Genomic DNA, 23130 nt, shown 5'->3' on the forward strand with positions numbered 1-23130 from the left:
ATTTATCTAGCGGTGGGTGCTTTGGAGTTCCTCTGGGCCAACTGACTGTACTCCCATTTCTGCTGCAGGAAATGCAATTTAAAAAAAAAAATCATATAGGTCATGTGAATTTCAAGCAAAATGACATTAATATTTTTTTTTCTGCCTGTAAGATAAAAATGAAGGAACTTCTGTAAAACTCATTAAGCTGCAGGACTGAATGTGGAGGGATGGACGTAATACCTGACAGAAGAGCCCAGAAACAGTAACAGAGATATATACCCTGGTCAGAAATGTCATAGCAGGTATGTTTGCTGACAAGCACATCTAATAACATGTGCAATCAGTGGATTATATGAGATCAACTTTGAGAACTTTTGTAAAAAAATCTGTCCTGATAGAGTATTTCTAAAGCTAAATTGCAAAAGAGGTTTTTTTTTGTACTGGCAAATGAGACCCTATAAAGGATACCTGAGAAGAGCAGAACTGACGTGGCCAAAGGTCTGCATCCTGAGATCAAAAACAGAATCATAAACAACTACAGTAGTAGTAGCATGTGTTAAATATGTACTAAATTTGGATGTGCAAATCACATTTTATGTAGGTGCAAATGGATGCACTCATTAGAGGTGAAGGTGATCAAACTGAATAATTATTTATCTTTGCGAGTAAAATTGTTAGGTTTACTACTTCCCTTCATTCAAACCTTAAAACAATGTATCTCACTGAGAAAGAATTTGCTATGTAAATTATTACGTGTTATGCACTGAGAAAGAGAAATGACATGGCTCAATATCACAGTCACATAATGAAATAAGGAACTGTACTCCAACCAGTTAATTCAGCTATTTTTGTGACAGTGTTATCCAACAGTTATCACCATGACAATGCATCTTTGTTGACTTAGAAGTGCACAAAAATGAAAGAGCATTTGGACATGGAGACAAGGATATGAAGCCATGGTAGGAAGGAAGATTAGAATTGTAATTCTGTCTCATTTTTACAATACTGGAATCCCTGTGGTATCACTGGAAGTGCTCCCAATTTCCACCAGGACAAAAGAAAGCATGTCTTCCTCTGATTCTACGTACTTGGAAACCATATAACAGCTGTATTTATAGTCCAACAGCTATATAATGAAAGGAAATATGTGAAAATGAAAAAAAAGTATTAGCACATGCATCAGAATAATACAACAAATAGGATGTGGCTTTCTCCTGGTGAAAATAGAAATTAATCTTTTCTGCTTTGAGCACTTTGACTCCAAGTGCAAGTCTTATAATCTAATTGGTATTATAGAATCACATAATGTTTACATTGGGAAAGACACTCAAGATCATTGAGTCAAACCATTCGCCTCATGCTGCCAAGTCCACCACTAAACCATGTTCCTAAGTACCACATCTACATGTTGTTTTAACTACCTCCAGGGATGATGACTCAGCCACTTCCCTGGGAAGCCTGTTCCAATGCCTGACCACCCTTTCAGTGAAGAAATATATCCACTCTAAACCTCCCCTGGTGCAATTTGAGGCCATTTCCTCTTGTCCTTGTATTGCTTTGTACTTGTCAGAAGAGACTGACCTTTCAGGTAGTTGTAGAGTGATAAAGTCAGTCTTGAGCTTCCTTTTCTCGAAGCTTAACACCACCATCTCCTTCAGCCACTCCTCATAAGACTTCTGTTCCAGTTCCATTGCTGTTCTCTGGACTAGCTGCAGCCCCTCAATGTCTTTCCCAAACTGAGAGCCCCAGAACTGGACACAGCACTCAAGGTGTGGCCCCACCAGTGCTGAGCACAGGGGGACAATCACTGCCTTGGTCCTGCTGGCCACACTATTGCTGATCCAAGCCAGGATGCCACTGGCCTTCTTGGCAACCTGGGCAGAGCTGGCTCAGGTTCAGATGCTGTCAACCAACACCCCCAGGTCCTTCTCTGCTGGGCAGCTTTCCAGCCACTCTGCCCCAAGGCTGTTGTGCTGCATGGGGTTGTTGTGACCCAAATGCAGGATCCAGCACTGAGTCTTGTTGAGCCTCACACAATTGGCCTCAGCCCATCAATCCAGCCCATCCAGACCCCTCTGCAGAGCTTTCCTGCCCTCCAGCAGACTGACAGTCCCACACAGTTTTGTGGTATCTGCAAACTGGCTGTGGGTGCCCTCAATCCCCAAATTCAGATCATCAGTAAAGGTATTAAACAGAACTGTCCCCAACACTGAGCCTTGGGGGACCCCACTAGTGACCAGCCACCAAATGGGTGTAGCTGCATTCACCACCAGTCTCCAGGCCCAGCCATCCAACCAGTTTTTAAGTCAGTGGAGGGTGCATCCATGCACACCATGGGAAGGCAGTTTATTCAGGAGAACATTGTGGGAAACTGTCAAAGGCTTTACTAAAGTCTAGTCACAGCCTTTCTCTCTTCCATAAAGCAGGTCACCCTGTCATAGAAGGGAGACTAGGCTGGTCAAGCAGGACCTGCCTTTCAAAAGCCCATTTTGGCTGGGCCTGATCCCCTGTTTGTACTGCACCTGCTGTCTGATGGCACTAAAGATGATCTGCTCCATGACTTTCCCCAGCACCGAGGTCAGACTGACAGACCTGTAGTTCCCCGGATTCTCCTTCCCCCTCATTTGTGTAGATGGGTGTCATATTTGCTAAGCCCTTGTCAATGGGACCTCCTGGGTTAGCCACGACTGCTGGTAAAGGACAGGTGTCTTGGTCAGCACTTCATGAATATTAAATGCAAGTAGCTGAGATTCATATAGATTTTCTATATGAAACCAAACAATTTGTATATATGAAACTATTTCTTCCTTCAGAATAGAGCTCTGTGAAACAAATCGAACCTTAAATGAAACAATAGCCTCAAGGACTTCTGACTTTATAGGGCACTTCCATGCTTAAAAGCACCAATGAAAAATGTACTGGTTTTGCTCGACAGATCTGCTCTTTGGACTAAATCCAGATTTCAAGTTATTGGGAGAGGCTTTTACTTCTGGATCGGGCCCTTTGTGTATATTCACATTCATGTATGATTACTTTAGTGGAAAAAGTGGTTTTATTCCCACTTATGATGAAGTGAACTGAATTCTCTTTTGGCATTACTTACTGTATCAACAGTGAAATTTATGCAGTCACAGTGCATTTAAATTCTGTACTATAATAAAACTGCATTATCCCAATGAAGGGTAGCAGAAAAACTACTAACATTTAACTGGGAGCATCTTTAGTAATAACAAGATGCATAAGATAGAAGGAATACCGCCTGGTCTCTTGAAGACCACTTGAGTTTTCCAAGTTCTGCAGTCAAAAGCTGTAAAATATATTTTTATTAGTCAACTGAGAAAATTAGATAAATCCTATGAGATTAAAAGCATGTGGAAATCTATTCTGGCATTCTAGCAAAGTAATTTTTCATGATGCAACTGAACTGAAATAGTTCCTTTTGTGAAACAATTCAATTGTTAAAGCATTTCTGAGTATGAGTAGAACGCATTTAGTAAAACTCACTTGTACCCCTTCTATATTGTTGCTTTCTTCAGCAAAATTTGGCATATACTGTGTGTTGACATTTTATTTATTACATGCAATATTTAAAAGAACATTTGAGGAAAGGGTGAACTAAGGTGCATGATCATATGCATATTATAGTTGAGACTGCCAAAGGAGCATGGAGAAACTAGACCTCTAGCATTTATTGAAATTCCATGGAAGGTAGGCTCCAGTGGCAATCCCAGACTACGTAGAGAACAGAATTTCTCTGCATTTATTCAGGTATGCACCTGAATTTTTGCTTTAGCAAAACTCAGTGTGATCAAGTACTGCGAACATAGGATTGAGCTTTGCAATTTCCTGAATAGCTTTTATGAGGAGGGCTTGTGCCTCTGTCTTTCTCCTCCCTTTGCTGTTCATGCCCTGCTTTCCATTTTCCACTCCCTCCTTCTTTAAGCCTCCCCAGCAACATGCTGGACTTAGCAGGAACTGGGGTCAGCGTGGTGATCAATGGCTCGGGCGGTTGAGCATTCAGCCATTGATCACACTGAATAAATTCATAGATCTCAGCCATGCCATCACCAGCAGCTGCTTCTACTTAGCCTGCCAACTTTCTGTCACCTCAAGGATTCAATGAAGTTCAGAGGCAGTGTGAGAAGGTTATATAATTCTGTCAAGAGATCATGTATTTGATTTTTTTCATCTCTTAGACCTACATGTCTACCCTTTGGGGGTCTATCACAGACTGAGAAGTTCCAATATATTACATACCATAACACAGCAGTATAAAGAGTGCTGTATAAAATATATAAATGCCCTTCCTTTGAACAGAATAGCAGGAGCTTTCACTCCTTTCTTTCATTAAAAGAACATTACCTAATGCTGAAGAGAAACCACAGCTGTATTCATATATGTATGCACATGCTTTGCTTGTAATTTGAAACACATTGTCAGATATTATCATATCTAGTATTCCTTCTCTCACTTATATTTAAATATTCTATGCTTAATTTGTAAGAGTAAAAAGTTACTTTAATCGCTTCGATAAAATATGTACAGTTTAGCAACTTTACTGGGAAAACAAAATATATTTCACCAAGCCATCAAAAGGACACTGGGAACTTGAATGCTACTTTCTCATCCAAAATCTCATCGTGCAGGGTAGCTGACCTTTTTTTGCTCCATTTTTTCCTGTTTACTTAGCACAGGTAGTTTGTGCTCTTGCTCACATACACTGAAGTACAAAGCTGCCACACTTTTGGATGTTATCACTTCCCAGCCTTATACCTTGCCCCTCCACTGGAAGATTGTAATCCCATCGACAGTCCCGAGGATCAGGGCAAAGGCTTTTCACTGGCAGTTTAAATTAGCAGGCAATGTGAATGTAGGTGGCTCAAGTACAGACACATGCTCCTCTCTCCTGTCCCTGTAGGCTGACAGCAATTTCCAGCAGAATTGTAAGATGGGACAGCTGTGAGCATGAATATCTGAAATCATGGCAACGACATCTGGCAGAGCTTGTCTGTCACAGCCCCATGGCTGAAAGGTTGGTTGGCAGTGTGGGCTCTGCAGGCAGGGGTCTGCTGGAGAGAGGTGCTGGAAAGCTCAGGCCTACAAATCCTCTCCAAACAATTGGCAGCAAAGAATGAAAATAACCACAGTGCACAGAACAATGTTGTAAAAAAGTCAGATTTCAAAGTTTTAAAATAATGCTGTAATGATTCACAGGAGTCAGGTTGGCACTGGGTTGAGTTTCTGTTAGAGGAAACAATGTGAGGGGGGAATATGAAAGTATTAATGATTAATAATGATGGCTATGATAGTAATATTCTCTGGTCTTCTGAATGATGCTTACAAACATTCATGGAGGAAAAAAATTAAAGAATTCTAGGTATTTTCTAGGAATTAGAAAAAACCCTTCCATATTTTTCAAAAAAATCTTTTCTTGAATTGGTCATTTTGAAAACATTAAAATTGACAGTGTCCCTTTTAATGATACACTTTCAAAGCTTTATAAAATCTCCCTGTTAAATGAGGCTACTATAACACATTCAAAGAGGTATATGCAGCTTGAAAAAGGATTCAACATCCAGGAAAAAAAGGCCATATTCTGTTATACGAATGCAGTTCCAGGGCTTTAATGAATCCAGAGAATTTACCAATAAACATAGTACATAAATTAAGTTGATATACTATGCAATCTGCAATTTAAAAGCTGATGAAAGAAAGACTTAAAGGTTCCTATTCACCATCTTGCCATTTTTATAGTTTATCATAATAAAAAATGAAAAGAAAGTGGTATCAGTCAATATTACAGGATTCCATATTAGCTTTTCACATAAACCAGGTGCAAGCAATTAAGATTATGGTTCCTGTATTTTTAAAAGGCTCTTTGTCCATTTTCCTTTATCCATTCAGTTAAAAAAAAAATCCATAGCTACTCCTAACAATTTGGGATTTTTGCTGCCTGTCTTTGCTGCCATCAGCTCTCTTCCTGAGTACTTAGTATCTTGTAAGGCCCATTTGAGTTCACATTAGAAGAGATAAAATTTTAATAAAAAGTTATGGGAGTGATATTTTAACAAAACCAATTTTAATTGAAATTACCTCAAATGCAAACACATCTTTCCATGTTAGGTTTGGTATACCCGTTTCAAACCATCTCAAACCCATTTAAAAGCAAAATCCATCACTTGGACTAAAACTAAGGTGTCATTGTCACTTTAAATCACAACTCTGTATTTCAGCAATTGGCATCTCATGAAGTGGTTGTGCCACTTGCAAAATATTCAAGGACAATATTAAACAACATCCACAACCTTCCCAATGTTATTTAAAGAAAAATTAGGTTTTCTATCTAATTTCTTTGCCTCTTCAAATACTGTTATTAACATTCTTTTTCACGCATCTTTGTTTCCCCTCTTTCAATTTTAATTATGTTTTTCTTTCTAAATTAATCCTTTGTTTGAACTGTTACTTTTGAGAGAAAAATAGAGTTGTACAACAAGCAGCTGAATATTTGCCAGTTTGCTTTGGGTCTTTTCATGTTCCTTCTCAGAGGCCAGATTCGACAAGGTGCTGAGCATCAGGCAACTCACTAAAAGTTGAGGGTGCTGAGAATATCTCAGAAGAGCCTAGCATATTGCAGGATCATGCCTTGCACAGCAAGTTCTCCAAGTGATGACTATTTATGTTTCACTGAATAGACTTAGCATAAATTTTAACAACTCTGATATGATTGGGATTTTTTTAATGGGCAAAGAGGAGGCATTTTTCATGACCATATCACTCAGCACTTTGAGAATGAAGTGTACAGCAATGCCACCCAAAATGTCTGGCAAAGAACCAGATGTCATAGTAACAAACACACAAATACTGGAATACATTAGAGGCAATTGCAAGGTACGTAAGCTCCTCAGTGCTGAGAAGGCAGTCAGATCACTGTAAGTCCTGCTTAATCAAATAATAGTACAAAACAAACTTACACACAATCACCAAGAAACCACAAGGATGACCCCATAAGTACTGGACATGTTTTACTATTCACTTGGATTCTATTTTTTATGCTACAGATGCAGCATTAAGTAATATTCTAAATATGCATGTTAACTAAATAATAAATTTAAATATTTTTTAAAAAAATGCAACATTAGCCTAAAATACTTACAATTTTTCCGTCTGTTACACGGATAGTTTATATTCGCTGTTTCTCCACTTCCTGCAGAGAAGCATTTTTGATTTCTTTCACAGGTGTGGTAATGAGCCACAGAGTCTGCAGCTGGACCTGAGTAGCACCTGTATCACTGGGACTGGAATTGTGCAGGACCCTGTGCTGAGGGGCCATCGCTGCCCTTCTGCCAGCTGCCTTAGCCAGGCAAGGCTGCAGCACCTCTGGGAGGCTGCTCTCACACGGAGCTGTGTGACACGATCTGTCCCTGCAGGACAGAAACTCACACAGCTCACAATTACCTTGAGTTAACTTTAACAAAGGCTCACTGAAATCCTTCTTCTTAAAAGCTGCATATATTTTCCCAGGATTTTCCTTGATATAAGAAAATTATTTTTATGGCTAAGTGTTGGCATTACAACTATCCCTATAACAACTTAACTCATGGATATATTGCTTTTTCGATTCAATTGTGTGCAGTCAGGTTTTATCTACTGTACCTAAACATATCACACAATCAGGGAATCACAGACTCATAGGATGGTTAGGGTTGGAAGGAACCTTAAAGACCATTTAGTTCCAACCCCCTTGCATGGGCGTGGACACCTTGCACTAGACCAGATTACTCAGAGCTCCATCCAGCCTGGCCTTCCATGGATGGGACCTCCACAAGTTTCCTGGGTATCCAGTTCCACTGACTCACCAGCCTTATATAACGTTGTTATATATAACGTTGATACAACACAGTGATTTACATTTACATATAATGCTCTAGCTGTACAGTAACTTCATGTAACACAGAACCTTTCATTATGAAGAATCCACCCAAACTAAAATCTTACCCTCTTTGTGGAACCTGAATCAAACAGCCCCTCCTGATCATAAGAAGTATCAATACAGACAAAGATAGATTGCAGAAACAGTGGGCCTGTGGGTATCATGGAAAGCTGAAAAAAACTGTATATGAAATGTGGTTTGAGGTGTGGTTTGAGATGTGGTTTGAGGTGTGGTTTGTCTAATATGTAAATAGCACTGCCTTAGTTTTTGCTTAACTTCATGCAAGCATCCCTTAAAAACCTTTAAAAATTGAACTTAAGCAGTGTCCATTTGCTTCACCACCAGGTCCACAGCAAAGTCCACAGCCCAGAAACAGTGCTGTAAACCTCACCCTGAATACCAGTAATCAGGGGTGTTACCATGTTCTCTTGGTAAATGTTGTGCTGATGATAGAATCTTGTTTGACAGGCAATAACTTGTTTATAAAATGCTAGCAATAGGTTTCCATTCAAAAATAAGTATAGCCCTCATCTAATTACAGAATGACTTTCCATCTCTTATATCCTCTCAAAATTCTATACCTATCTGTATACACACATAATTCTAACATTCACTAACCCTATATATCATAAAAATCTATTAAAAAGTAGCTATGTTGACTTTCAAGGCAGAAAAAAGGCAAGCATTTGTTCTGAATCTACACAAGCGAAAGGACTAAGAAATACTAGATCAGGCACCAAAAAAAAGCAAAAAAGCTAACAAACTAAAAAAAAAGATTGTTAGAAGTTCCTGCTCCTAAAAATTTCCTGCTCCTTTTGAACTACTCAGCTTATATCAGAAAACATCAATGCAAATACTTAATCCTTCATAATTTACTCAGTTTTAGCAATTAAGAATAGTTTTTCCTAATCATAGTCTTTTTGTTTCTGTTTTGTTCTTTTCTAAACATAAATGCATATAATTTTTTTGCATTTAATATTTTCCTTTATCACATCTCTTCCATCTTTTTTATTGGACATAATTTCTTCTGCTGGTGCTTTGCATACTTTGAGCTTTCAACAGGTTAGACCTGAGGTTTGTATTTCCTCCTTATCATTCACACATATCATAAAAAAAAAAAAAAAAAAGAAAATGTAATTCTAAATAGAAAACTTTTTGATGTCTTACTGCGTCCACAAACTTCTTTCCATACTTCCATTAGTAAGTGTCTCAAACTTTCCCATCATTAACCTCTTTACTGTTCTGTATTCTGCCTTCTCTCTTTTTGCTTTGCATTCACCAACTGCCTCAATAGATAAAGAAAAAAGTGAAGTCCTTTCATTAAAAAGGTGCAACGAAGGCTAAAGAACGTTCTGTTATGGTTTAGTTTCTCAACTTGTTTTTCATCAGTTTAAGGAAAATTAAAAACAGTCACTTGGAGATCAATGCAAAGACACACAAAAATAGTGATTGAAAACGTTTAAAAACTATTTTAAAATAATTTTAATGAAAATATTTAATTTCTGAGAAGGTATATCCTTAATAATAAAGAATATCTTTCTTTCATAATGTACTTCACATGTAGATCACAAGGCATGGTACTAATGAAATCGGGTAACTCAAATTTTATAGAAATGGCACCACAGAAAGGTAAAATGGTGCTCAGCCATCAAGTCAGGTACAACACCTGAACCTGCAGCACCTCGATGCTGTATCTGCTTGCCAGAGCTGTCTCCTCTCTGGTTTTGTTTTCTTAGGTAAATTGCTGAGGATAGTGAGTGAGATACAAGAAAAGAGGAAATCTAGACCATGTTCTAAAATGAATATCAAAGTGACCTATTGAGGTCTTCTCAAGTACACAGTCAAACTGGCTGAACATGAGAGCTCAGCAAGAAACAACTGGATGAATATGGGAGCTGAATGGAACAAATCCCCCAATTATATATGATTTCTATAACTTTATTGTTATCTAAACTTAATTTGGACTCTTCCATAGAAAAATCCAATCTAGAAAGTTTGCAGTAAAGCTAAATTAAGATGCTTGGGGGGGCTCTTGCAACTGAAGTTTACTCAAAATTCTGTAACAAAACATCTGCCTAAAGTCGTCAAATCACTCTCAAGTCTGAGATTATACTGTGTAAACATCATATTAGGGTAAATTCACTGATAGTTTCAATGCTTTATTGATTTTCTGATGTTTGGTGGAATTTTTAACAAGTTTGCTGTATTCTTCTGGGTTGTTTCTTGTAATATTGTGTATTTTATTTGATACCCATAAAAATCACAGTATGGTTTTATGATTTGCCCCGTTTCTCCTAAATTCCCTTTCCTTCTCCAAAACTGACATAACATGTTCTATCAGCAAGCAAAGCTTCTGGTGAATTTTTTGACCCTTTCTATCTTTTAACAGTCATTCAGCATCAGAATACATCAGCAAAAATGTCTTTTTATCTTGTGAATTTCAGACATTAGATGGCCATCTCTCCTGGAAAGGCACCAGATTAGTTTGTTCTATAGATGGTTCACAGTGGAGTTCTCTTTTTTAATAACTTCCTAATACATAAATGAATGTACTGGTTTCCGCTGATTGAAAGTGCCTCTATCAAGGTACAAAGGCAGACTAAGAAGCCTTTTCATATTTCATCTGATCTCAGGTCATTGAATTGATTCTTTATATAATAGTGAAAAGACTTCAAGATTCTGTAATTAACATTTGGGGTACTGCTAGCACATGATCTTAGCACTCTCTATATTAAGGAAGTGATAACTTTTTTTTTTTTTTTTTTTTTTTTTTTTTTTTTTTTTTTTTTTTTTTTTTTTCTGGTGGCACTGCTTTTGCTAGCTGTTCCAAAGGCTTACCAAAAATTGTATGTTTCTGCCCTCTGTGCTCTAAAATTTGTGTATCAATGGAATTATTTTCCTCTTGGCATCACACTATGAAAACACTTTCTTTTGATCAGTCTTTTTATTTAGGAAGTGATAACTTTTTTTTTTTTTTTTTTTTTTTTCTGGTGGCACTGCTTTTGCTAGCTGTTCCAAAGGCTTACCAAAAATTGTATGTTTCTGCCCTCTGTGCTCTAAAATTTGTGTATCAATGGAATTATTTTCCTCTTGGCATCACACTATGAAAACACTTTCTTTTGATCAGCAAACTAACAGGCTAGTTTTTACATTGACTCACAATTAGCCTAGATGTTATTTTAATTTATTGTCTTATTGTTTTTCTGAAGAACTCCAGGATTCTTAAGACATTGCTAGGCTTGCACAGGGATGTATTTTTTAATAATTGTAGTTATCATTATGTGTCATTAAAATGAAAATATCTGAAGTGCTTCAAAAGAACATTCACAAGAATTTGAGAGTAAATGACACTAATCATGAGAGCACCTCAAAGTGTATAATTTAACAATACACAAAATAAGGAAAGCACAACACAGAATTCCCATATCAACTCAAGTTTTAAAAATCTGTACTGGAGCCAAGATACCTGGTGTCTTATCTAAACCTCCAGGAAATCAACCCCCAAACACTAAAATGTTAAAGATGGAGGATGTAGCTACTGAAATCCATCTTTAGGGGCTCAAAACATTTTCAGGGCACAGAGTAAGCATTTTTGATAGGGATCTCACATTAAATTGACCTTTCCTGGTGAAAAGATGCATTACCTGTAACCAGCTGCTAACCCTGCCCTGACCTGCCCTGAGTCCCAAGGCTATGGAGGTGTGATACACTGTTTTCTTGCTTGTCTGCTGCAGTTTTCCCAGCCAATGTAATTCAAATGCATATTGCCAGCAGGGAGGGAGGCCATGTGATTAAGTGGGGAGAAGAAAGGTGTAAGAACACCCTGATTTTGATCCTGATTGAGCCACTGGAGGAATCTGTGGCTTTCAGGAACTACTTGGCTTCTTCAAACCATCATCCAGTTTACTGGTCGAGATAAGAAGCCCTGCTCCAAAAACCACGGCCACACCGGCCAAGGTAAGCATTTCGTGTAAATAGATGAAGAGGAAACAAATCTCTTTTTTATTCTTTTTGTGAAATATTTCTAAATAACACTTAACGAGGCAGCTAGGGCTCAGGAAACGCAGCTAATCGTGCTCTGCAGATATAAAAGCAGTGACAGTTCCCTTCTGTCCTGAGCACCGGTCTACCATGCAGCTAATGCTCTCTGACTCCTGCAGGAGAAGGTAAAAGCTGAGGATTGTTTACCATTTCCAGGCAGGAAAGGTTGCTTATCCACCAGTGATTGAGCCCCAGCAGCACTGGCCTTTTGAACAGAAAGAGGCTGAGAAGACATACATAAGTTAAGCAGCCTTCTTGTTCCTTGAGGGGAGCACACCCTTCAGCTGAAACATGAGCAGGTTGCTGCTAAACACTTTCCCTCCTAAAAACCTCTTCTGGGGGGTAAAGCATTGGAGAATAAACAAAAAGGTATATAAATGTAACACATTTCTACAAAATGCCATAAATAAAACATATTTTGATACTCATAAAAGTATGATGAACTGCTCAGATAAACCCACTGCATCAATTATAACAGTACCTGTGTACTGAAGAATACATTTAAATAATAGTTTGCTTCAGAACACGCTTTAAAGAAAGCAGAGAACTCTGTTCATTTTTGATCCTCACAAAGTGTAGTTATTTTTGGAAAGAGAATTGTTAAAAATATTAATGTTATTGGATGGAGCAGCACAGTTTACAGTAATTGCTACTGGAGTCTGTCTGGTGATTGGTGGTCAATATTTTCACATGAGACTCCCCACAAAAAAATGTGCTCTTTAGCCTGTACTAAACCAAAAAAATACAGAGAATTCGGGTGAGGAACTGGAGAGTATCATTGTTTCATTTACAGTGAAAACCGCTGCAGTTCCAGAGCTAGCACCCTGGCTATGTATCTGTATATTCTCTGAAAATAGAGCTGGCTTTGGATTGAACCATCTCTCACCAGCTATACAGAGGGGAAGTGATGTCACTCTGAAAATAAATATAGAAATGGGTTTTCTGGAAATATTTATACTTTGTTCATGGATAAAGTGCTGAATGTACAGCCAAGGAGAGTCCATTGCTCAGCTTGCACCACTTGAAAAGGGAAAAGTTTTTAAACTTGCAAAGATTCTCACTCCAGGGACTTTTTTTTCTTTTAAAATAACTGACTCTTGACATAACCTTGTCTGTTCTAAAGGCCAAACATTTTCCTTACTCCCAAGTGCTTTGTGAGCCTTAGGGATATATTGTCCCTGGCAAAACTGGGATAGCAATATCCTGGGAACGGGTGATTTCCATCAGGGACAAGGAAATCGCTCCAAACCACATTTCATTCTGGTTACAGCATTTTAATGGGATTTGCAAGCCCTTCTGAGACAGTCGCAAGAAACATTCAGCCCCAAACCCTCAATCAGAGTCCTGAAAGTTATTCTAATGTCTCGGCAGAGGATGGATCTTAGGACTCCAGTTTGGCTGGGGTATTTCTTAGATGATATTTACCATTGATTAATTAGGGGGTGACTAAGTATTGACCTCCCAATTAATTCTGAAAGAAGCTGGATGACTGGAAATACCTAACAACATTTGAGGAGTGACTGTTCCCTGGAAAACAGCTTCCAAAAATCTTTCTCAATAACTTCCAAACCCCTTCATGATATGGATTTCAGCTTAATCAAGACACTCTTATTCTAATGAACACATAATTTCCTGTGAGAATATGTGCAAGTATTTATATGGGAAATAATAAAATCATAGGTAGCAATATAACTGTTAATTTGCAGTAAGAGTGTATATATGTGAATGCAAATGAAGGCACCATCATCTATCTCTCTGTGATCATGCCTCAGTCACTAATAGCTTGTTTGCAAACAGTGGTGCATGGATCCATATATTCCACTTAGACTGAAAAAAGCAGCTCATTGAGAATAGGTTCTATAACACCAAAAGGATAAAATAATAAGGGGCTGTTTAAGAAACAAAGGGTTAAGAAGCAAATCTCTAGAGTAAAAAGTGATTTAAATTTAATCAGAAATGAACTGTGGTTCAGATTGTGCTGGTTTTTTTCAGTTTACACATTTTGAATTAATGTAGCATGGATTATGTTGCATAAAGCAATGACAATACATGAATTCTATTCATGGAAATTACTCATCCATCAGCCAGCGTCAGGTACATTCAGAAGCACATGCATTAAGTTCTGCACTGTAAGTTCAAGTCATTTGTATGTGAATAATGCTAGTTGTGAAAAGGAAAACAAGAAGAGATAAGGAAACTTTGGGATCCTTCTGCACTGACTTCTCTTTGACCCAGGAAAGAACAATGAATGTTTGCTTTCCCTTGGAAGGGGTGCCGACAAGGCTACACAAACAAAGAAGCAGAAGCTCAGCTGGTGCAAATTAGGACAGTTGCATTGACTTAATGGAACTGCATCCTTTCCCCCAGCTAAAGATCTGGACACAAATGTTAAAGGTTCCTGTGCTATAATTTTTTCAGGACAAGGATCAGTCACGAATCCCTTCACAAATCTTCAAACAGAACTTTTCCCAAGCAGATTTTGCAGATCTGAGTCTGATTTTCTGTTTCTTGAATGCCCCGAAATATTTGATACTTCTTGTAATAGTGTTTTTACTAGTTCAGTTTCCACATTATTTTGTTGATTCTGTAGTATTGCAGTGAAAAAACCCCTGTCAGTCCTTCCAGATCCTTCTCAGTTCACTAGCACTGTGCACTCACCAGCAATATTCAAGGGGGCCTGGCCATGTATGCCCATATGCGTCCTTCAGTCCATCTCCCAAAAACAAACCACAGTCTCTAAAAATGAGCAGGCAAAGGCCAAACCTGCGTTTACCTCAATAAAAAGACTGCACTCTATTTTTAAGAATTTCTTTCTGATGGAGAAACCACTTCCACTTACCTAAAAACACTAACAACTAAATTAGATCATAAAAAGGAAAACATTTGCCAAATTTTACTGCTGTCTGAAGCTCTATCTCTTATATGGGTCTGAAGTGAAGTGGTATCATGTTTGCCTGGAAACTGAACTGTTTTTAAAACAGTAAAAGAATGTTTGTAATAGCTTGTCATCCTTGTCAGTGCTATTAGTGTCCAGTAAACTCTCTCCTTGTAAATCCATAGATGTCAAAGGTTTCTGTGGATCTTTTCTAAGCAACTGTATAGTTTGGCATAATGTCTAATTGGGCAGAGGTGAAGGATCCTGGTGTACAGATCTTGGATACTGCTATTGTCTCCTCTCTTAGAAAGTCTGGGAGTTTTCTAATGCTCCTATTTGGCAAATGCATTTTGGACGAGAGCCAAAAGACTGCTTTCCTCTGGCTCTTGGGAAGACTGGTACTCCAGAAGAAATCAATAGAGCCCAGTAAAAACAAAGGAAACCAAAAGAAGATGTCTGTTAGTGACTGTATGACTTTTGGGCTTAGATGTGCTCTGCCATAGTAGCTTGTATTTACTGTTCATTGATACTCAGATTAACACCACTGTAAGAGGGATTATAACAAAGAAAAACTTATGAAAAGAAAAGTAAAAGGGAATAGAAAAAAAAAAATAAAGAAGACTGAAACAAGAAGAAGGAAACAAGCAGAATGGGGAGAGCAGCCTGACTGGAAAAGCAGAGAGTCGCATGACCAGACACTGCGACTGAATCCTTCAGAATAAAAACAAGACTGACCTGTTAGAAAACTTTATTTTCAGGAGAATAAAGGAGCAATGTTAATTTGAAGAAAGCGTTTTTCTTGAGGCAGGGACAGCTGGATGCTTTTTGTTAATAAAGCAAGATCTGTTCCAGGTAGTATTCCGTAGCAGTATGTGTATCTCTATCTGTACCCCCTTTGCAAAGGTCCCATGAAAACACTATGAAAACACTATTAAATTATTGCTTGCCATTCTAATTTTGATGCTTTGCTGAATTTCAGAAAATAGTTGCCAGCCTAAACTGTGAACTGCTTTAAATCACTCCTATCCAGGTGATGATAAATGCTCTCTAGATTTTATCTGTAGAGTGGAAAAAACAAACAAGAATACGTTACTCAACCCCTAAGATTTTTTAGAAACTGAAATTCATCTAAAGGAACACTTGAGTCCTGTCTACCCCCCACTGAAGTGATTAGGAATTTCAGCAAAATAAAGAATGAAGGTGAGACTGAAATGCCCATGTAATCAACCTTCACAAAAAAATCTAATACGAAGTTAAAACTCTTTTGAGATAAGTGCAAACATGAGAGCACTGAAATAATACTGAAAGAAATGAAGGAGGCTTTTTAAAATTCCCAACTTGTGCTTTCCTCAAAGTGTAATTCAAAACTGATTAAAAGTATTAAATCCTTTTTATGCAAAGGGTTAATAACAAAATTCAAATAGTGGTGTGGTGTCCCATGGATACTCAATAATGAAAATTCAAATGCTCATTTCTTTAAGCCTTTTGTGTCCCTTTTCTAGATAATTGGTTTTTTGCCTAATTTTTGAGGCTATTTAATAACACCTCCTGCTAGACATTTCATGTAAACTCAGCAAGAAGAGGCATCGCGAGTAATAGAAAAGACTTCTGCTCATTTTAAAGCTCAAATTCATACTTTTCTTAACAAAGGAGACCCCCACTGTTAGAGTTTGGCAACCAGCAGGTCAACTGCATTGGGGAAGATTGGATTAGGGGGGCAGCTGACTGTGCAGTAAAGTCTCCACTCCAAAGCAGGATTTTTATGTAAATTCCATTATAATTCATGCTTTTTGGAGATAATGAAATGGATACAGAACACTTCAAGGTTTCCAAGTCAGCAAAATAATGAACAGGGGCATTCATAAAGTTGATTTAATACATTTTTTTAACATTTGGACCCTTGCATGAATAGGATTGGCATTTGTTCAATGTATCACATGAAATTTGCTTTTAATACCACTGTCTAAACCCAAAACTTTTCAGGCTATTAGTGATGTGCGAACATCAGCTATCAAGAGTTTTCCTCAGTTTAAGCTCTAATAGGCTGTATCGTTTTCCAAGTGTTTGCCTGAAGGCAACTTTTACCAAAGAATCAGCCAAATATATTTTGAAAATAGAAAATTTTCAACTTAACAACTTTATGTAACTGTCTATGAATATGCCACAGCTTTTTTTATCAATGAACTTCAAATAAGAAGAGTCTGGGGTCAAGGGGGACATTACAATGATCTTCTACTCTGTTCTCTCACATAAGGTGTAGAATTTAATTTGTCATATGTCCTTTGATCATAGTGGAACCAGAACCTGGATGTTTAGATATTTCTACCAATTTGTATGTTTGCTGATTACAAAATTAAAATGTATATACATTTGTATATTTTCTATCTATTTGTAAAAGTGTGCACAGGTAAAAACTTAACATGTCTAAGCACTAAGCATTTTTAGACCAGAAATACTTTCAAATGTAGAGTTCTGCCTTTCAATTCAGATGACATAAATACCTCTGGTGTAAAATATGCAGTGAGAATACTTCTACCAAATTGAAATGCCCATGCCATCAGGTCTATCAATCATCTTAAATACTAGGAAGAAAAAAGACTTCATATATATATATATATATATATACGAAGAATATAACACACATGTATACCACCTAAGAGCTGTGCCAGGCCTTTGGGTACTTCTCTCCTGGGGTTTTTGTGTTAATTTTAGTATTAACCTATTATTAGTGATAGTCAGGTTCACAGTGCTCAACAGGGATATCTATTCAGTAACCACATTCAAGGCAAAACTGTACTGCTAATACTGTTAGTGTCTTTATACACAACTTCCCCATTGATATAAATTCTTCTCTTAAAGGAAAGGTGAAAACATCTGCTTTTAGGACCTGAAAGAAGGAAATCATTAGCAAATATGTAAACTACAGATATAGAAAGATTAGCAAAGTTCAAGAATTGTAAAATACTGAGGCCATTGATGTCTAAAATAGTACTCTTCCCTCTTGGTGTAAGTTTTCCTTCAAACAAGCATCTATTTATTTAAATAAGAATATTCACAATACAGTTTCTCTTCAACATATATAATAAAAACAGAAATCAACTAGTGTTCCAAAAATATTTCAAAAAAAGAATTGACCAAGATTTGAACTACAATAGAGTTTGTATCATGTGAACATTTAGCTATTAAGATTTTTTATTATGATTGATGAGGCTAAAAGGTGAGTTTATGAATTAAAGTTTGCAAGCTCTGTTGTTTAATGAAAAACATTGAGAAGCCACAGAAAATCTGAGAAACAGCTATTCTTATTGTTTAGACCACAAGATCACACTGGTCATATTGTATCATTTAAGAGTAAATGTAATAGGCTTTTCTGAAACAAACAAAAGCAGTAACAAGTTATAAACAAACGTGATTTGTGGGGGTTTCATGGTTCCAAGTTGTTCATTTGGTTATAATCACATACCTTGCTTTTCCTAGGGAAATATTCAGCCAAATACACTCACTTCAGGAATAAAAAGGAAAATGAGAAGCAACACAGAGAGAGAAAACATGTTAGGATCCTGCCCTGATTCCATTGTACTAAGCAGTAATTACTCTGGAAAGTGCCATTAAGCTGAGTACTCAGTGGGCCAGGTTCAGCTACCCATATTCATGCAGATTTAACACACCGGCCATCAGCGAGTCCTCCTGGGCCGTGCTCTGAACATCATCACACAGCGAGCAGTTACTAATATGAACAGTCCCGCTGACTTCAATATAATTATGGAGAAGAAAGAAACGACTCAGGGTGGGTACAGTTGGTATCAAAATCAATCTCGACAGGAGTAAGGATGGCAGAATCAAGTCTTCTGGGCACAGCCAGTTCACTTAATGCTATAGTGAAACACAGCAAAAAGCATTTATGCCTGATAGACTAAATATCGGGATGGAAAAAAAACCCTTTTAATTAAGAATGATAGGAGTAGAAAATTTTCTTCCTAGAAGAAATAAGAATATACCAAAGATAAAAGCAGAATCAAAACAACAATAAAAAGCCACTCTTTTTTTCTGTGTTTAGGAAATGAATAGAGTTGAATTGCTCTTTGTCACAGCAATATAATACCGTCTTCAGGTGGTCACTGTTTCCATGTCACCTTTGAACCACGCAAAACCCTCGTCAACATGCTCCTCAGATATTCTGTTGTTTTCTTTCAAGGAGTGATTTATAACACTTCACAGCAAGGAATGTGCCACATCCATTAAACATTAATACTCAGTTATAGTTTTCTAAATCATAGCTATCTGCTTTGTAGTCTTGTGCTTGACTTGTACTTCAGGAAAAGAAATATATATATTTCTGTTCTGCCATTTATTTATTCAGCACCAGGCTCTACTGAAATCTCCTGAAAACAATGAGAAAATGTCTTTTTGTTTGTTTTTAAAAATACCTGACTTTGCTTGAAATACACAGTGAGAGACAGTATAAATATGAGTAACCATTTGATAAGACTTGAACTGAGACCACAGCACAATATGTCATAGCTAGGACAGCTCATGAGAGCTGCCAGAAGAATTCCCTCCAAAGGAAAAAGCCTACAATGACCTTATATGGGATGATGGGAGAAATCCAGAGAAAGTGAGATTTATCTTTAAACTGGAGAAGAACAGTGGTTTTGACCACAGAAGAGAGATGTTTCCACTGGACAGCTGGTCTCTAGCTGTCCCACCATACTCATAGGTACTCCTGCCTCTGACATCTTTTCTGAATACAATTTACTAAATCACTTGAGCGCATATTTAAAATTACGTACAAGAATAATCCCAGTGAAATGAATGGAAGTAACTATGTGTTTAAAATTAGACCCATGCTTATGTATAAGGCAGAATGAAACACATAATCCTCTCAACATGGTATTTTCAAGTTGTGCTTGAAGCTTGGTGCATGAAAACATATACAGTCCCAGAGCAATTCACAACACCTTACCAGTCTTGTCTGTGACACTCATTCCAAGCCATTAGATCCTGGATCCATGGGGAAGATGACTGCAGCATGCTGGAGGCATAGGCTTCCTTGAGCACTTTTTGCTAGCTATGCAGCAGAATCTGCTGTGCTATGAAAAATATATGTCTTAGGGGAAGGATTTGGAACTAATGCACTCTAGGGCATTCTTAAACTCAACAAATCAAGTGATCAAAGTATTAATATTTTTTTTTAGTACATCAGTATTTTCCATCACTGTAATCTAAGCACAACCTTCCAGCTACCATCTAGTTATACTAGACTCCACTCTTAACAACCCAGCACCCTAAGCATGGTAAAAGCCTTGGTGCCAAAAAGAGAGCTCTGGAATTCATTTGGAGGCCCTGGGAAGCCCCAAACCATACCAGTGTCTAGTATATACTGTTTATTGTCAATTTTGTAATCTATGGTAGTTATTACATTTCAAATACAAAGAAGAAGTCTGCACTGTATAATGTGAAAGAGAAGACAAAGCAACCCCATCTCAACATGTGCAGTAGACAGTAAAAGCATTTCTCTACATGTACATGAGGAAATTAACAGCATTCCCCACATATTCATTCAAAGCAGTGAACATGCTGTGCTGGAAGCACATATACATTAGAGAAGCAGAATTGCTTTAAATAATCAAAATACACAAAGGAACATTTTTCTGTGTGGCTGGAAATAACCCTGACAAATGTTAATGTTTTGCAAATGATAGACATTCTTTAAGAAGCAACATAAAAAACGGAGCAAATTTTCAGATGCATACGAAGTAAGCTCCTGTATTAACCTGTTTTACTACCTAGATGTATACAAAGATCATTGTGTGATGAACAAGTACATTCAAACTACTTTTTTTTTTTTTTTTTTTTTCTGAATTATGAATGTATTTTGGCAAGATCCAGAGAAGGTCAACAGCATGATTAAAGATATGAAGAAGTTCCATATGGTGAGATACTGAAGAGAAGTGGACTACCTGAGTTTAGCAGCAGATTTTGCTGATGTATAAAGCAATGAATGACAAGGACAGACCTATGTGTTTTTCCCTGTGTATATCAACAGACAAAAGAGCTTCATCCAAATTAAGGAACAGCATTTTTAGTGTCCCTGCTATTACGTTACTCAGCATATAATTAATCAGTGAAATTCGTTGCTGCAATAAAATACTGAGATAAATTGATTGCAAACAGGATTAGTCACACACGGATAAGACCAACATACTGATTAAAACTGAATAGGATGATATATAACTTCCATTTCTCGGGCTACCAGTTTTGATTCCTCAGAACACAGCAACTGTAAAGTTCAGCAAAAAGCCTTACACAGGTATTTTCTGGGTAGGGGAGAAAAAGCAGTCTTTTGTCACGGTCTTTGAAAGGTGTGAAACATCAAACAAGAGGGCTTACTTTACTATGACAATTTCTATATTACAACTGCCTGCAAGATATTTTTTTCTAATTGAGAATACTGACAATATATAATAAGTAAACAAAAACTGAAATTGAAAAGCAAGATTGAGTTGCAGCTAGTGTCTACAATAAATGAAGCTCAAATCCTGCTGTTATGTTTCTGACAACTTTAATAACAATAGATCATCTTGTTTTAGTTGCACACTGAGAGGGGGCTGCAAGGTATGTCACCCACAAGAATGACTAATGTGTTATGCTTATCACTTAAGAAGCAGAACTATCTGAATTCTGCTTGCTAACTGCAGGACAGTGCAAATTACCCTGACAGCACCGTGTGTTCCTCCTATACCTTGCTTACAGGCCAGGATTGCTTAGTCCCAATGTATTAATAAGTAAGTACAAGTATTTCAACAATCAGCATTTTAGCATTTGCATGCAAACTCTCATGCTGTGTAATTATACACAGTGCTGGCACTCAAATTAATTAAAGCTGATTTCTCTGCGACTGCAAACTGGTCATATCCCCAGACTTGCTCTAGTATGAAGTCATCACCCTATATTCAACATGACACTTTATGTCCCTAGCATTCTTAGCAATGCTAATATGCAACAACTGTAAATTAGGCAATATTTTACAGAGCAGCTGACAACCGCTGGTTAGTTGTTCAGTTCCTCCTCCCCCTCCCCCCGACATTTTCCACATAAAAGTAAGAAACCAGTTATTTCCATTGTGCTTGCTTTGTAATTATCTGAACAATGTAAACAAATTACATACATTGTTTCAACAGATACTCGCCCATGTTTGATTAGGGGTTACAGAAAACTTATAAAACACAAAACCCAACAACAACATCAACAATGTTTGTTTGATGCTAACGTGCAATTAGTCTCTGACAATTTCAATGTTAATTTAAAAACTCCTTCTCTTTCTCTTTTTCCCTGAAATGGCTTTTTAGTTTTAAAAGGCATGCTCTTGCCAGTCAAGAATAGGGAACTGGGGAGGCAGAGCAGAAGAGCTGACTGTTAGATTTCAGGACTCCTCATCAAATAAAGTGGAGCTGTAGAAGAGACAGTTCTTTGCAGCAGAGATCCATAAATGCTGACTTCTGGGGCAGTGCTGAGTTCCAGTCTCTTTCACAATAAAGTTGCCTGCTCTGACTTTATAATTTGGTTGAAAGAACTCTTATCTTAATATATTTTTTCAGCAGAGATCTCCTCTGAGAAATTAAAATATTATAGTGATCTTTTATCTTACAAATATGACTGCAATAGGACCATTCTCCTATAACCTTCAGAAACAGAAAATAATATAATCAAGCCCATTGGTATTTTGCATTCACAAAATTTCATACAGACTGGTTTTTTTCAGCTACAGAACTGAATTACTCCAAGAGAGCTTATGGCTTTATTTCCTTGGAGCCATAGACTGCTCTTGGTGCAGAGCTGCTCTCCTAGAGCTTCTCCTGCTTGTGCCAGTAGATTTACCATAGCAAGTGACAACAGCAGTTTAAAAGATGATCTAACTCTCACACTAAAGTAAACTCCCAAGTAGGATCAGATATTTGTTTTCTCCACATAATTTGGTCCTCAGAAAAGGCAGAGTCAAAATATGACAAAAGAGAATTGTACAAGCTGATATCCTAATAAAGAAGTTTCTTTATGCTAACATAAATCATAAAGAGAATTTCCATATCCTAACAGTAATAATCAGCATAGGAAGTTCTCTTCCCTCAGTTGACACAGAAAGTGCTGAAATACAATGAACAGATCAAAGTCCACCTTCTTTAGCCTGAATTGAAACACTGTTGTTGCTGTTATGCTCCTTCCTTCAGTGTTGAGCATGTTTAGCTCTTGCGGGATTTTAGGTCCATTTTCATCACTCATAAAAAAATGTAAATCGGAAAAAGGC

Source organism: Corvus brachyrhynchos, unplaced genomic scaffold, assembly GCF_000691975.1.
Source record: "Corvus brachyrhynchos isolate BGI_N302 unplaced genomic scaffold, ASM69197v1 scaffold101, whole genome shotgun sequence".
NCBI classification, from domain to species: domain Eukaryota; kingdom Metazoa; phylum Chordata; class Aves; order Passeriformes; family Corvidae; genus Corvus; species Corvus brachyrhynchos.